Below are 14,994 nucleotides of genomic sequence, written 5' to 3' on the forward strand. Positions count from 1 at the left end.
AGATTGCGTTGACTTGAGAACATAGTGTATATGGATAAATCAGCATTTTATGCACAGATATTCACCTCTACCAAATAGCCGTACTGGAAAATAAATAAATATATATTTCACAGTAAATTATATTACCTAAGTGTTTTTTTTTTTTTTTTTTTTTTACAAATACAATAAACTTTCTGGAAAAGACGTAAAAACAATCTGAATCTGGCAGATTTTTTTAGTTACTTTGGTTAGGGAAAATGATAATTAACACTAAGTATTTTAATGCTTAGTATGTATTTACCATAGGGCCAGGTGCTCAGGATTTGTCTCATACGTTTTGGCAGTTAAGCCCTACTGGTAGATTTTGTAACTACATCATTTTGCTGACCCCCAGCGCAAAAACAAAACAAAAAACAAACAAACAGACTTGATTGACCATTAAAAACAAGTTGTTTAATATGATTGAATACTATTATATTATTTATTTTTATATTATTAAATAGTATTATGTATAATAATAATAAATATAATATTACATAATATTTATATTTTTTATATTTTATATTTATTTGTTTATATATAAAAATATAAATACATAGTAAGTACAAGTTTGTAAAATACACTTATATTTTTTTATTTTCTAAATAAAATATTGTAATACAATATTTTGAATAACATTCTTGCTAATTTGACTTTATGAAAAAAATATATTTATATACAGTATATGTGTGTGTGTGTGTGTGTGTGTGTGTGTGTTTTTACATACTATGGATATATAAAAGTTAACATTTTTCACAAAACCAAATGAGATTTGTATTTTTTATTTCATTTGGTTTTGTGTAAAATTTTAACTTTTAATTAGTAATAGTACATACTGTATATATGAACACATTAATTTTTTTAAATTTAATTTTCTAAATTAAAAAATGGTCATAATATAATATAATATAATATAATATTGACTTCATTTTCTTACATCTCTAGTGATTAGTCACATTGTTGGCTTTGGTAACTGGCACTCAAAAAAGTGTCAGTCAAGCAGTTTTAATTGAGATGAATGTGAGTGCTAGTGGATTTCTCTCTCCAGGTATATTAGTATTCTTACGGGGGATGGAAGCTCCTCTTCTCCAAACATACACTTCTGTAGGAAACACAGTGATAAACCGCATTCAGTGCCTAAACTTCCCCTCGTGTGGATAATTCACACATCCCTCCTAAAGTCTTCTTTCATAGATCTGTCAACTGTAACACAATCTAATGTGATTTGATGAGCAGGGCCACAATGGAAGACTAAGAGGAAATTGATTTAACAAGTCCACTCAAAGCTGAGATGACTAATAAATCTCAAAGGCCTCCGGAAGTGGCTAATCCCGTGACTGCACTCTCGCATAAAACACAGACACGTCGCTTTGATTGGACATTGAAACCGCGGCCATGGCCCACATCAAGACATGTTACAGACACCTAACGCCGGCGCTCAGCCGTGAAGCGGAAGGAGGCCAGCTAACGTGTGTGACATATGATGTTCTAATGCTTTAAGACAACAAACACGGCATTCGCATATGTCAACCGTTAACTAAACCAAGCTGTTTGTGAGCCATGACATGGATTTTAAGTTTTGCTAACTTAGTGTCAACAAACACGCAAGCAAGATTTATATTAAATGCTGATTGTTTTTATATTACTTTGATAAATTATCTTCTGCTATGTTTTCCAGAAACCTAAATTTAAGATTTATGGACTTGAATTGCATAACTTTTAGATGCATTTGTATTACAAAGTTTCAACATAAACTAATAAACTTAATCTAAATCCCCTTTAAATACACAATAACCATGTTTTCATATTTATCATCAGTAAATCCAGTTTTTCAATCGCTTACATTTTAAATTGAATATTGCTTGTTCCACAGTTAGCCATATTGTAACTAGAGCCCGACCGATATATTGTTTAGCCGATATTATCGGCCGATATGAGCCTGTCGCTGATATATCGGTATAGGCGAATATGCCGGCGATATGAATTTTTTTTTTACAGAACATATAACGCAGATTAAATGCTTCTGAATGGTGTAATTACTTAGTTTGTCCAGCAGAGCGCGCGCCATTGTTTAGTGTAGAGATGCGTGGATGAGCTCAAACTTCACCCGAGTCCGCTGCTTCAAATTATCCGCCCGCACCTATATTTAATCGTCACATTACAATGATTCTAATTCTTAGTTTTGCATGATGATATGATGAATGGATGGCTCATTTTTAACTGCAGATTCGGTGACGTTAGAGACTAGAGCTGATCTGCGCATCACGGCACACGTCTGCGGCGCATTAAAGCCTGTGTTATGGCCACCGGAGCTGATCGCGGCCACTCAGTCAATGCTGGTGATTAAACCGGCCGCTCCGCGGCCCAGAACTCATGCTTATCACATCAGTTACATCACATTGCGTGGCGTGATAAAATACAATAGAATTCTATTGTATTTTGTTGCGCCGCTCGCATCCGCTGTAGAATAGAACCCATTATAATCAGTGATGTTGTCTACACTGGATGCCATGGATATGTATATATATATCTATGCTGGATGCAGTAAACTGATGCCTCATTCTATTTATGACGTGCTGACACAAAGTTCAAATGATTTTCAATGGTCGCTTCGTCGCTTCCTGTTGCGGCGCAGACACGGTGTCAGCATAGTTTGTCAGTACAGTCAGTAACGTAGCAGATTGAAAAGTTAGTATCTTTCTGTAGTCCAATAGACGGCAGTGCGGTGGTGGCTTGAATCTGTTGAATGGTGATTTAACGCTACGTTGTCACCTAGTTGGACAGACTCAATGCTAAGTAAATAAACAACAAGAGAGTCTTTTACTCTCACAATGAGCTTATCATATTCGTTTGCTACATTAGTAGGGCCCTATGATTTACGTGATGCAGAAAACATGGACGGAATCGTGGAATCCAGTCATAAAAATGGAATTTACTGTATAACGCGGAATTTCTGTGTCTGTGAATATTAAACTGCAAAAAGTCGATTTCAATACGAATGTCCTGCATGATTTGATTACCAGAAAATACACAACACAGAGTTTGTGAATTTTTTTTTTATTAATTATTATTATTTATTCATTTTAGATGTTTACAGTTGGAAAAGCTGTGCTTCCTGCATAAACCTGCGCCTGTTGGTTTGGCAGTAGCTTGCTTGCCCTACACAGTTACTTTGTTTAATTTCTTAATTCAAGTTATATATATTTTGTTCTATTTGTGTTATTTAAGTTATTTATAATAAGTGAAATGAAGATTATTTTCATCACAATTTAGCACATAAATGCCCAAAATCCCTCAAAAACCACCAAGCCAGACTTAATGGCCAGCCTAGACCACCCTATAGCTTCAAAGTGTTGATTCAAAAGTCATGCTTTCCTCTTTTTTTTTTGTTTTAATGAACCACAATCTGTTAGCTGTGAATTTTCTGGCACAACTCTCCTGTATCAATTAGATAGTTTTCGTGATCTGGCAGCATCTGCGTCCACTCAATTAAACCTTTTTTTTTTTGTTTTTGTCGGATCTGCTTCAGTATTGAGTGAATTGATTGCAGCTCTTTGGGATCTGTATCCACTCAGTGACGTCATCTATGCATGAAGAAAGCTCTGTATGATGTACATGAGACGGCACTCTGACTGAAACGATAGGCTTTTGTGTTCGCTGACATTTGTGTTGGCATCAGTGAATGAATGTGGCTCTTTATGTCGCCGGTCCAGGTGCGGGGCCTTTCACACTTGAACTTCTCTACATCAGAGTCCCCGATACTGTCCCCCCGTCCCCGTGATCCAAATTTGGTGGGACAAACAAAGGAAAGGAAAAGTAGGGTAATAACAGCATTTAAAAAGCTAGTATAATCACAAATATAATGAACTGAACAATTACAACACTTATTTAATAAGTTAAAACATTACATTTTTTTCTTTATTTTTTTTTTACAAAAATAAAATGTTATATATTGCATTAAGAAAATGTTTTTAGATGTAATAAGACTTTTTATGTAATATAATATAATATAATATAATATAATATAATATAATATAATATAATAGTATAATATATTTTGTTCAGTTGGTTATGTTGTGAAAATGGTTATGTTGTATAATATATATATATATATATATATATACACTACATTTTTATAGTTATTTAATCTGTTGAAATATATTTTTTATTTAATTTTCTCAATTAAAAAGTACAATATTATACAACATATATATAAAGTTATATATATACAGTATATAGTTATATATAGTTATTTAATCTGTTGAAATATATTTATTTAATTTTCTCAGTTAAAAAGTATAATAATTATAACATTTAACAATTATAACAATAACATTTTTTTTCAATCAGAGTGAATTTTCACTCAGAAATGTGGCTAGTAAATTTGCCAAATAATTACAAATAAATAGCAAGTAACACATTGAATTAAACGTGGAAAGTAGAAAGACTGAAATAGTATTTTCTTGTAAAACATACTCCAATAATCTGTTTTATTTACAACTTTGAAAAATCATTTTTATGATTTAAATGCTATCATGATGTTTTACTGTATAATTTCTTCATTTATTTATGCTTTTTAAGTTTATGTAAATATCTAGCATTGCTATAGAACTGTTACCTCTTAATGTTGTTCTGCTTATTTGAATGCAGTATTTTTCTTCGAGTTTTACTTCAGGCAAACTCGAAACTAATTACAGGGTTGCTTATTTTTCAAGGCAGACCGGCATATGCACGCAATAGTATTAAAACCTTAGACAAACAAACCATAAGACACTCGAGAAGCTCTTGTTTGCCTCCCTAATGGTTCCACTTTTTTCAGTATGAAAGCAAAGAGTGATTCTCTTACAGCTTCCATGACTTTTGCTTTGTATCTGGACACATGGAAGTACTTCCAGGCGAGGAGAAACACGAGAAAGTGAAGTGTTTGTGAGCTCTCGTGTTGATTTCTGTGAATGTGTGTGAATGGGGGAAGCTGAGCTGTTGTGTTTAGTACGGTGTTCGTCGATGGGATGCTTTGACCTTGTTAACTGTTCCATGAAATGCGTCTTTGGAAGCGTGTAAAGCTCCTCCAACAGGAAAACCACTGTTAGACAACAGGATTGTCTTTGTGTGTAAAATGGCAACGCTAGAGTCGATAATCTCTCTTTTCATCTGAATCCTCAGCTGTGAGCAAACAAAGCTTGCTTGAAGATGGTGAAGACGTGAAGTCAACACGGCTGTGACGTGATTGGCTGGAGCTGGAGCGTTGTCTCTCGGCGTAACTTCCTGTTCATCTGTGAGTGAGTGAGAAAGAGACACATGCAACATACATCCTACACTACCGTTACGAAATATTTTGTTTTTGAAAGAAATGAGTACTTTTATTCAGCAAGGATGTATTAAATTGATCAAACGTGACAGTAAAGACATTTATAATGTTACGAAAGATTGATATTTCAAATAAATGCTGTTCTATTCATCAAAGAATTCTGAAAAATTCAAATGTATCATGCTTTGCACAGAAATATGAAGCAGCACAACTGTTTTCTGTAATAATAAGAAATGTTTCTTGAGCAGTAAATCAGCATATTAGAATGATTTCTGAAGATCATGTGACACTGAAGACTGCAGTAATGATGCTGAAAATGCAGCTTTGATCACAGAAATAAATTACATTTTACAATATATTCACTTATTAAAACTGTGATAATATTTTGCAATATTACTGTTTTTACTGCATTTTTGACAAGTTTTAGTCAAGTTTTTTTTTTTATTTCATTGCACAGACTGTGATGATGCATTTCTATAGTTATTAACAAATTTTTATATTTTCATTTTTAATTCATTTTTAATAAACATTAATGCACATTTATAACAAAATTCTTACCTTTATGCTTGCAAATAAAATGTTAATGCAAAATTTTGGTCATGAGACCTTCATCAGGCATGTTTTTAATGTTTCAATTTATTTTTTTATTTAGTTTTGTATTATTTTAGTAATTTTACTACATCAACTTAAAAATATTAGATGGAAAAACTAAACTAAACAAAAATAAGAAATGTTGCCTTGGCAGCTAACTGAAACGAAATAAAATAAACTTTTATTTCTTTTAAACTTTTATAATTTTTTTATTTTATTTCACTGGATCTTTTGCACAGACTGCGATGATTATACTTTCTTTTTTCTATTTCATTTATTTTTTAAATGTACATTTATAACACTATATTTTGTGTTTTCTTGCCTTAAAGCTTGCAAATTATATTTTAAAGCAATGTTTCGGTGAGTCAACCTTCATCAAGCATCGTTTTCAAACAGGAAGTCAAACATACTTTAAAACATAAAGCAGCCAATGAGAACAGCATTGCAATCAATAATAGCCAATGACATACCAGGACATAAAAGTGACAAGATGCATGCAGTACATACTTCCAAATGAAAGACGAAATAGAATAACAACCACCCAGATACCTAAACAACTGCATGGAGATGCACTGAACCACTGCACTGCATTGCGCATTGAGTTTTGCATGCACACAATCCAGTCCGGTGAGGTTTGGTTCCTCGAGTCATTTGCCTGGCTTTCGCCACCATACACTCCAAAGTCACAATAAAAGAGTCTGAGCTGCACAGTAATAGATGTCACATGTGCGTTACGCCGAAGATGGTGAACTGTTAGTAAACCACACGAGCATTCCAGCGGATCCAGCTGCTCGAGCCAGCGAGCAATTCTCAAAGTAATTTATTAGTGCATGTGGGATTCATTATCAAGGAATTTGTTAAATGGGAATGGAAACCGGTAGCAGTTGAAGAGGCGAATCCAGCGGGGTACACCGCTGTTCCTCTAGTTTACATCACCCGCTCTGTGTGTTTTGGCTCCCATTTGTGTTCTCCTGACCTTTGTTGGCGTAACGCGTCGCGATACTCCAGGCTGAGTGCGTGTGATGTGGCTTTCGCTTCTGCATTCACTTAGCCTCGTGTTGTTGTGAACCTGTTTGTTATTCTTTCTTCTGTGAAGCACAAATGGAGAACGAACGCGCTGCTCTTTTCCATGCAGATGAGTGAGGATGCATGCAATTAAGCTCTAAAAACACCAGAAAAGAGTTCCTACAACTTGTTATCATCTCAACTGCGCTCCATATTCACTTTCTTTTCGCGGAAAAAAAATCCCCTTTTGTGGACCGTGTATGCTTTTGCATGCTTTTGTCACCATATTTGTTTAAAAAAAGTTAAAAATAAATAAATAAAAAGGAGAAAAAAATCTCCTTTTGTGAGCTGTGGAAAATTGTAAAGTATTTATTTATTTATTTATTTAAAATACATTTTTTGAGTGAACTATCCCTTTAAAGTTTTTACGGCATTTCAACACAGACTATAATTTTTTTATTTCTTTATTTTTTAATATGTTAGAGGTGTCTGTGCATATACAGTTTCTGTTTCAGTTCCTAAGGTTTTCTAATTTTCATTTAGTTTTTCATAAATTTTTCCACACAGTTTTATTTTAATGGATTGTTTTCACACACTGATTGTTATTTGTATTTGTACAAAAAAGTTTTTTGTATTTGTATTTTTTTTATATATGCATTAATTAATTTATTGTACATTTATGACACTACATTTTGTTATATTACTTATAAATTACTAGTTAATTAAATGGGAATGCAAAAATTATATTTGTTGTAGTTTCTGTTCACTGCTATAGAAATTTACACAACTATGATCACTTCTCCTTCTGAGAACCCTGGAAATCTGAAAAGGGTCCATCAACGAAAGTGTTTTTGATAGATTTAGTTTTTATCAATAATAACAACACTGATGAACGTAACATCATCAGAAGGATGATGGCTGAAAATAACTGGGTCACATTTCAATTTAGTTTAAGTTTTTCATCCACAGTCACATTACAGACTTCAGAGACAGTTTTAGAGCGACGCTGTATTGGGGAATATTGTGTAAAATGGGCCGAGTGGTTCCTCAGAAGGGCTGGCAGAGGGTTTTGTTTGTTTGGCAGCAGATCCAGGTCTGTGTAATCGGACGGAGCTCGACACCTGCATTGTAAATGTACAGCTTTATGTAAGAGAGAGCCGGTCATGCTGTTGATGTAAGGATGTGGCACTTTGAAGGGCTGCAGGTGCACATCTGCTGTCATTTCTCACACGGTTTAACGGCCGGTGCATAAAGAGGTCTTCTTCCATCCACACACACACACACACACACACACACACACACACACACACACACACACACACCCTCTCTCACCACACACACACACACACACACACACACACACACACACACACACTCTCTCTGACTCACTCACACTGCACAGGGTGAAGGACAGAGTCTTGTGAACCCAGCATACAACTCTATTTGGAGTGAATGACCTTATTTTGAGTATTGTGCTTTGTGATAATGAGACTGAATTTGAACATTTAGCCTGACAGATCCAAAATCATGTATAAATATATATGCATATTAAATGGAGATTTTGCTGAAGTGTTCTGCACCTTATCTCTGTTGATTAATTTTATTTTGGACTCTTTTGGCACACACATACCATTTGGTATTAGTATTAGTTCTTTTTTAATATTATTATAAAAATTAATATTAATGTATAAAAGCAGAATAGACTCTTTCTTAATACAGTACATGTTTCAGTTCAATTATTCATCAGTGCACTTTATTCCAGAGAAAAATATTGTTTCTTTTTGTAATCTTTTTTAGCTGATCTCATCAACATTTTCACCTCCCAGTCAATACCTGATGGCTAAAATCACATCCCACCCTACTTTTTTCCCCGTTGAATATCTTATTTCACCTCTGAGCCATAACATTTTTCTCTAGGGCTTTATTTCTCGAATCATTTCCAATTTATGAACATAGCATGATGGAGATGGCTCTGTGAAATAAATCTACATTTCAGAGTGCCTAGAAACAAAAAACTCAAATGTTTTAACATTTTATAGTCACGGCTACTTTTCGTTTTGTTCTTGAAATCAAACCCTGCCTGTCTAAATATTTTTGTACCTCTCATTCTGGTGCGAAGCCAAAGACGCCCAGCTGTGCAGTTTACGTTTATTTGTGTACTATGGCTGATGCTCTCTTCCTCTGGGTTTGTTTATGCGCAATATTGCCTGAGAGCCAATGTCCACACACGTCTCAGTTTTTCCTAGCAAACGGTCCCACCTGAATTTGTTTGTTGTTGTAGATACATGTTGCGTGTGTGTTTTCCTTCAGGGCAACAGCACGTCTGCCAAAGTCCAACTCAGGTAATGGACTATGGAAAGCCAAAGGCGCCAAAACTGGAACGTGTCATGACATCCTTCATGAATAAACAAGACGTCTGATGTTTCTATAAGTATATGTACCATCGCATCACATATGCAAATATAGTCTATGTGACGAGTGGGGGCGGGGCCGAGAGCCGTGGGAACGGAGCGAGGCCGGTGGAGTAATTGATAATGAGCGACACCTGCACCACTCACCGGTCTCGAGTCCCACGGAGGAGCTCCGGAAGGATAAAAGGAGGAGTTACGACAGTGAAAGACGAGAGAGGACCAGGCCTGGATTTTATTTTGTGTTTTGGTTCTGTTTGTGCTGTTTTGTGTTTATTTTATTATTAAAGTTTTGTTTAAGCGTTCGCCGGTTCCCGCCTCCTTCTTCCCGTGACTACGAACTTTTGTTACAGTCTATAATAGAGCAGTTTCATTGGTTGCTGCGCGTGTTGTCATGTTAACGTAGACAAATTTCACGCATTCTGTTTAAAGATTTTGGTGCTTTCTGCCTTCCATATGTACTCCATATGAAAGTTAGTGTATAGGTCATAACAAACCATTACGCTTTATCTGCCCTGCATCACTTCCTGTTGACACTCATCCAAACCACTGTCACATCACATCACATATAATAGCTTGTTAAGTGAATATACTTCCTCATAGGGCAAAACCACAAAGCAAATGCCAGATTAGTGTGTCATATCAATTAGGTGTGGGAGCCTTTTGAACAACCAGCAAGATAAATGAGCTGTGTGTGTGTTTTTGTCTACGCATTTTGATTTATAGTGTTTGCTAAGTCAAGCATCACAATTACTATTACTCATATTTAGGATTAATGCAAAGAATTGTGCTATTCATTTTCTAAGCAATTGACTTTAATGGTTTGTTTTTATAAATCCCATAGACTTTTATTGAAGGAAGGACAAGAGCTGTATCAAGAGACAAGAGGATATTAAAGAGACTTAAGGGTGCACAACTCTTTTTACTTGACAACATGCAACATGCTACAAATCACTCCAAACACCTGAGAAACCACATAGAAACATCTTGGCAAACACCCACAGTACTCTAACAACAACGCCATGGCAACCACCCATAACATGTTGTTATTGTAGCAGATCGCAACCAAATAACAACATGGTAAAATTCTGAAAAAACTTAGCAACACCCATAACATTTAGTCATGTTTTGCATGAACAAGCATGCGTTGGTAGCCTCTCAGAACTCCCTTGTAACCTCATAGCAACATATTAAAAACACTCTGGATACCTAGCAACTGTATAGAAACACCCTGGCAACCGCCCACAGTGGCATAGCAACCACATAGCAACACTATGGCAACCACCTATAACACTTTGTCATGTTTTGTAGGAACAAGAATACTTTACTATCTAGCAACTGCATAGCAACATGTTGAATACCATAGCAACACCTTAGCAACCGCAAAGCAATGCCATGGCAACCACCCATAACACCATGTCATGTTTTGGATGAAAAAGCATGTGTTGTTAGCCTCTCAGAACTCCCTAGCAACCACATAGCAACATGCTGAATACCATAGCAACACCTTGGCAACCACCCATAGTACCCTAGCAACCACATAGCAGTGCCACGGCAACCACCCATAACACCTTGTCATGTTTTGTATGAACAAGAATGCTTTCTTAGCCTCTCAGAACTCCCTAGCAACTGCAGAGCAACATGCTGAATGCCTTAGCAACACCTTGGCAACCACCCATAGTACCCTAGCAACCGCATAGCAATGCCATGGCAACCACCCATAACACCTTGTCATGTTATGCATGAACAAGCATGTGTTGTTAGCCTCTCAGAGCTCCCTAGCAACCGCATAGCAACCTGCTGAATACCCTAGCAACACCATGGCAACCACATATAACACCTTGTCATGTTTTGCATGAACAAGCATGCAGTGTTAGCCTCTCAGAACTCCCTAGCAACTGCATAGCAACAGGCTGAATATCTTAGCAACTCCTTGGTAACCACCCACAGCACACGAGGATCAGGATCACCTAGAACACACTCACATTTTCATATGATATCCTATGTTGCAGGACTGTAGCTCTGTTTTTGTTATTGTTTTTATGCCATGTTTAATTGGTCGGGACCATAAATCAAAACAATATTCATGACCGAGAATGTTTCTTATATCAATCATGCTAAGTCCAGCAGAGAAGTTCATATGATTTAAATGTGCTCATTGTGTTCCATTCCCAGATTCTCAGAGGGATCACAGTAAAGCATTTCTTTATGAGACACTTTAATGCCTTTCTTTAAAACTCCCCTTTTTTGAGTATGACTGCCATTATGAGTAAGCCCTATAAAATATTTCAGCTAATTAAAGCAGTGCATCAACATACTCGTTTAATAAATTCATTCTTTTCTGAACTTTGGACTGCATGAACACATTCCACCTGCATTATGGGCAGATGCTCAGCAAGCGACAGACAGAGCAGATCTGCCAAACTCACAGACAGACTGGTCACATCCAGAATGAGAATATGCTTACTTACTGCCCAGTATAACCCATACAGCAAAAAACAAATCAATTATTTTTATATAGATTTTTTATATACAGTAGATGTTTTATATGTTTCAAAATATATTTAAAAAATTAATATTTTTAAAGCATTTAAAAATATATTTTGCCCTTCCTGTACTGTATTTAAACTCAAGAAAAAAGGGAATATATATATATACGGATATTCACATTTTTTAAATATATGTTGAAAAATACAAAAAAATCTATTTCTGTAAACATATTCTGACACATATTTTAGAAAATATATTATGTGTATTTTTAAAAAATATATTCTAAAATATATTCTAAAATATTTATTTATTTATTTTGCCATATGGGATACTGTATACGTCTTAAGTATGTGTTCATTTAAAATAGCATGTTACTCAGAACACTTTATGCTATGTGTAGAATGCTACATTCTTGATTAATGAAAACGTTGTGTTTATTTCACAGATTGTTGTTCTGATATCATCTCAGAAATTAATCTATTTTTATTGACCAATTTTGTATTTTAATGTTTTAAATAATGAGGCAAGAATAAGATTGGTTGATATTGCTTCAGTTTTGATCAAGCAAGTCAAGTGCATTGCATTGTGGTATGCAGTCTGTGGGTTTATACTGCACATCTTGGCAAATAGAAGTTTATCCATTTTTCTTTATCATTTCTGCTCTGAATCAGCTGGTGTTTTGGTGATTTTTAGTGGATCCATAAAGTCAGTTCTCTTCAAGTTCACACAGGTGTCCTAGCAGAGGAACCAGGTGGTGTTCGTCAACAATACTTGTCTTCTTTTTTAAAACTAGAGCCATTGTTTTAGCATTTCAGAATGCATAACTTCTTTTCATCAAATGTTTGGCACGACATCCTGCGGTTAAGTGTGGCTTAAGTATGCAAATAGTAAGGCTAGTATGGTAGTGTGCTATTCCGAACGCAGCCAGACCCACGAACACAACTTTTATATTTCTGAACATCTGCACATCTGCTGGTAAATGGGAAGAAAACAGGAATGCAAATCACAGCCGAACATCTGCTGACCAAAGGCCACATCCCAGCCCAAGAAGAATAAATAGCGTTGGCCGTAATCATCAACAGATATTGATTTTAGATGGATATCGAACAGACGCAGCTGCATCAGGCGGAGAGCGTGAGACCACATACAACGCTCTCACTTTCATGTCTTATGGATTCATGCGCTAAACGTCCGTGAATTGACAAACAAAACAGAAAGATCTGTGGGAAATGTTTCGTAAAACAACAGGCCCAGATGTTGGACTCGGACTCGTGGTAGTAAAACACCACAATGACTGCGCTTTTTCTCCTTCTCTCTCTCTCTCTCTGGTTTGAACGTTCCTCTTGTTCTGAAACTAAATTTACTCGAACCGAACCCCCTCCCTCGGCCGTGGCCTGCTGCAGCGTTGCACATGAAGTTGTTATTAATTGGACGCAGCTGTGAGTTCCATATCTGAAAACACGTACTGTCACCAGGCCTGTGCAAAAATAAATGGATACATTTGGGGCAATTGTCACTGAGTGTTAAAGAGACATGGAGTGTTTTCAAAACTGCTTTCCCCGCAATCATATTTCTTCACCTGGTACGACTTAAACGCTCATTTGAAAAGCTCGCACATTCTTACACGTAGAGAACAAAAACAAAGCATTTAAGAGTTTCTGTCTGATGAACCAAAAATGTGGGCTGTGTTCAAAAAACCATGCTACTCGTACTATTTCAGCAGTAGTATGTGAACTGCATGCTTGGTTTGCTAAAATGTCCAGTATACAATCAATGCGATACTGTATCTACTTGACCCCTTCCATTTTTATCAACTGTAATTTGTAACATGCAACATAATGAGATCATGTGGCAACAATGTGGCATGATAGCAGCTGACAAAAATAATATTTGGCTAATGTTTTTATTAAGTTATGAAAACATTATTTATGGATGTATGCTGCACGTTCAAAATGTCCAGTTTTTAAAAAAATGTTTTACAATTTTCTTTTTTGGATGAGATTTAGAATTTAGAATTAATTTAGAATTTTGCAAACATTATGGAAATGTTGTTTTTGAATGTTCTCTGAACATTCTGAAACAAATACATTTAAAAGACATTAGATGAACGTTCAACTAAAACATTTCAGAAATAAAACGTTCAATGAATTATGTACAAATAATGTTTTGAGAATGTTATTAAAGACCAGGTAACTCCCCAGCTAACACAAATATGTTCTAATAATGTTATTAAGTTATGACATTTTATTAAGTTATGAAAATGTTATTTCTGAATGTTCTCATTTTTAAATGTTTTAAAAACGTTTTTTTCTTGGTTATACGAATGTTGAGCATGTTCATACGAATTCATACGAATGAATGTTGAAAATGCAAACATTATGTGAATGTTATTTTTGAATGTTCTCTGAATGTTTTGAAACAAGTTGTAACATTTAAAAAAATGTTAGATAAACATCCAACTAAAAGTTTCAGACATAAAACGTTCCATGAACAATGTATAATAAAATTTTTGCAACTACGTTTTGAGAACATTATTAAAGACCAGACAACTCCCCAACTCAAAAAATATATATTCTAAGAACATTTTGCTAATGTTTCATTAAATTATGAATGCTTTCTAAATGTTCAAAACCTCCGTTTTTTTTTTTTATCTTTTAAAAATGTTTTTTCTTGGTTATAAGAACTTGAAGGGAACATGCAAACATTATTGGAATGTTGTTTTTGAATGTTCTCTGAACACTTTGAAAGAAATAGTAACATTTAAAAAAACATTAAATTAACTTACCACTAAATTTTTCAGAGCTAAAACATTCCATGAATGATGTACAAATAACATGTTTGTGCTAATGTTTAGAAAATATTAGTAAAGACCAGTTAACTCCGAACAAATGCTCTATTAACATCACTGGAAGAACATTTGTTCATATATTTGAGATAACCTTGTCAGAATGTTCCTTGTTAGCTGGGATACTGTTTGCATTACATTTGCATTCATGCATTTTGTAGATGCTTTTCTCCAAAGCGACTTGCATTGCATTCAAGGTACATCAGTTCATGCACTCCCTGGGAATCGAACCCATGACCTTGTCTTTTTTTTAGCTACAGAATTGCATAATACACAGTTGCACATAGTATTTAAAAAAAAAAAAAAAAAAAAAAAAAAAAGAACGCAGA

Source organism: Sinocyclocheilus anshuiensis, unplaced genomic scaffold (assembly GCF_001515605.1).
Source record: "Sinocyclocheilus anshuiensis isolate Anshui unplaced genomic scaffold, SAMN03320099.WGS_v1.1 scaffold767, whole genome shotgun sequence".
Classification (NCBI taxonomy): domain Eukaryota; kingdom Metazoa; phylum Chordata; class Actinopteri; order Cypriniformes; family Cyprinidae; genus Sinocyclocheilus; species Sinocyclocheilus anshuiensis.